Source organism: Lithobates pipiens, unplaced genomic scaffold, assembly GCF_037356315.1.
Source record: "Lithobates pipiens isolate NorthernLeopardFrog02 unplaced genomic scaffold, aLitPip1_a1.2 Scaffold_3, whole genome shotgun sequence".
Classification (NCBI taxonomy): domain Eukaryota; kingdom Metazoa; phylum Chordata; class Amphibia; order Anura; family Ranidae; genus Lithobates; species Lithobates pipiens.
In genome coordinates, this window is record NW_027507790.1 from 120,819,207 (window position 1) to 120,821,706 (window position 2,500).

The window sequence follows — 2,500 nt, forward strand, 5'->3', positions numbered from 1 at the left end:
ACCATTGTATCTTGTAGGAGACGGACAATGCGATAGCCCTGGGTTTTCTGCCAAATTTTCCACTTATACATTCATGGACCTTTTCTCCAAAAAAATTGTAGATTTTGAGTTGGTGCAGGTGTCACAAACAACCTCATCAGTCGCCATGGAAAAATTTGGATTTACAAAAGTTTTAGACAGACTAATTGAAAGCAAATTTGATGTTCAATTTGTGGGAACCGATAGACACACCGGCATACGCAAATTGTTAACCACTGCAAAATATGAAAATATTAATCATCAATTTGACATTTGGCACTATGTTAAAAATTTAAAAAGAAGATTGGTACAAATTTCCCAAAAAAAAATTCATAGTGCCATTATGCCGTGGATCAGATCCATAACAAACCATTTCTATTGGTGTAGTAGAGCTTCCAAAGGAAACGAGGAACGTTTTAAAGAACTTTGGCAATCTTTACTACATCATGTAGTAAATGAACATGTATGGATGGTTGGCGATATCGAGCACAAATGTTTGCACGATGAGATTGATGTTGATGCACCAAAGGTTCCCTGGTTAGTCCATCAAACACCTGCATTTCATGCGTTATCTTCAATAGGCCGTAAGAAATGGATTGTCCGAAATGTGTATGAGAAAATGGATACCGATCATGCAAAAGAAATGATCGGTAACATGATATGCATAGTGGAGGGCACAATAATCAGCACATGGAAGCCAAAGAACCCTCAAATGCCTAAAAACATTGCCCCAATAGAACGCCCCGAAAAATCTGCTGTCGTGCTTGAACACATGACAAGATTTCCAAAAGGCAACTGACAAACTAGAACTCTTCATATGTACATTTTTATTTTTAATTAATAAATACATTTATAACCATTAAATTATTCATGTTTTGTTTTCTATTTTTGTATATTTTTTTTGTAATGTATAATATATAATTTTATAATGTAATATATATTTAAGTTGAGTCAATAAATAAAGGAATATTGTTGCTTGTTTTATTATGACTTTTATTTTTAGCAAACCCCAAAAAATAACATTAACTATCAATTAAAAAAAAAAAAAAAAATTAAATCACTTACTGATAATTGCTATTATTTTACTTTTATTAGGAAAAAAATATACATTTAATTCAAAAATTTAACAAACTATAACAAAAAATATTTTAATTTTTAAAACAAGAAAACTAATGAAATGCCATTTCTGATGCATCATAATCATCCGAATACAGAAAACCAACGTAAGAGCCGTTCGGATCAGGAAAAACGTCACGGACTATTTTGACAGCACATGACGGAATCACCCTTCTGTTCCCCTTCCCTAAATATCCATATATCCAAGCAATAAATGTACGATATGCTGTTTTTCTGAGTCTCCTGTTTTTAAAAAAAACAACAAAAAATAATAACAGACATCTATACATGATTACAATCGCAACTATCTAATTTAAATTACTAACTACATTTTAAATTTTTGAGAATAGCTATATTACCGATTATTGTCTGCATCGACAACTGGTAAGCTCTCGAGATGCATCGTAAGAAACGTGAGTCTAACGTGTTCTTCGGTCGCTATTTGAGATTGGAATATCTCTGCTTCTGTGATGCATTTTTTCCCTTCAGGGATACAGGCTTGAACCTCGTCGACCTCTTGACAGCACCTCGATTCGACTTGTGTGGGCATTTTGATACAGCACTGACAGGTACACCAATAAATTGTACCAATCCGATTGTTGATTGAATCTTGCGATTCTGAGTCTGTAAAATGTGTACTTGAAGAGTCTATGGTTGGATTGCGTGGAAAGGCTCGATCGTTCTCAGGATCAGGATACCTCGCCAAAATTTGCTGGACTATTATATTACGCTAAATATAGAAATAAAATATATATATAAATACAAATATAGTTTAAAAAAAAAAAAAATTAAATTTAAATAAAAATAATCTATTGATTTAACCACTTGCTTACTGGGAATTTAAACCCCCCTCAGTCCCAGACCAATTTTCAGCTTTCAGCGCTGATGCACTTTGAATGACAATTGCGCGGGCATACAACACTGTACCCAAATGAATTTTTTTTTCCCACAAATAGAGCTTTCTTTTGGTGGTATTTAATTACAGCTGGGAGTTTTATTTTTTGCTACACAAACAAAAAAAGATGCAAAAAAAATCATGTTTAATAGTTTGTTATAAAATTTTGCAAACAGGTCATTTTTCTCCTTCATTGAAGTGCGCTGATGAGGCGGCACTGATAGGCTGCACTGGTGGGCACTGATAGGCATAGTTAAGGCGGCACTAATAGGCACAGAAAAGGCGACACTGATGGGCAAAGATGGGCACAGATAAGATGGCACGGATTGGGTGGCACAGATGGGTGGCACTGATAGGTACCACTGATAGATGGGACTGATGGGCACTGATAGGTGGCTCTGATAGGTGGCACTGCTGGGCACTGATGGGCGGCACTGCTGGGCACTGGTAGATGACACTGATGGGCACGGA

The 2,500-nt window shown here is 35.4% G+C and overlaps 1 long non-coding RNA gene across 1 annotated transcript in view; it reads right to left on the reverse strand.

Annotated features, from left to right (window-relative positions):
- Nucleotides 1-1,086: 1,086 nt before the first annotated feature.
- Nucleotides 1,087-2,500, reverse strand: part of LOC143939991 (uncharacterized) — a 4,575-nt gene continuing 3,161 nt past the window's right edge. Inside the window, exons 4-5 of the long non-coding RNA XR_013263785.1 lie at nt 1,494-1,864; nt 1,087-1,377 (exon numbers count right to left, since the gene is read on the reverse strand). This is a non-coding gene — a long non-coding RNA (uncharacterized LOC143939991). The remainder of the gene's footprint in view (nt 1,378-1,493; nt 1,865-2,500) is intronic.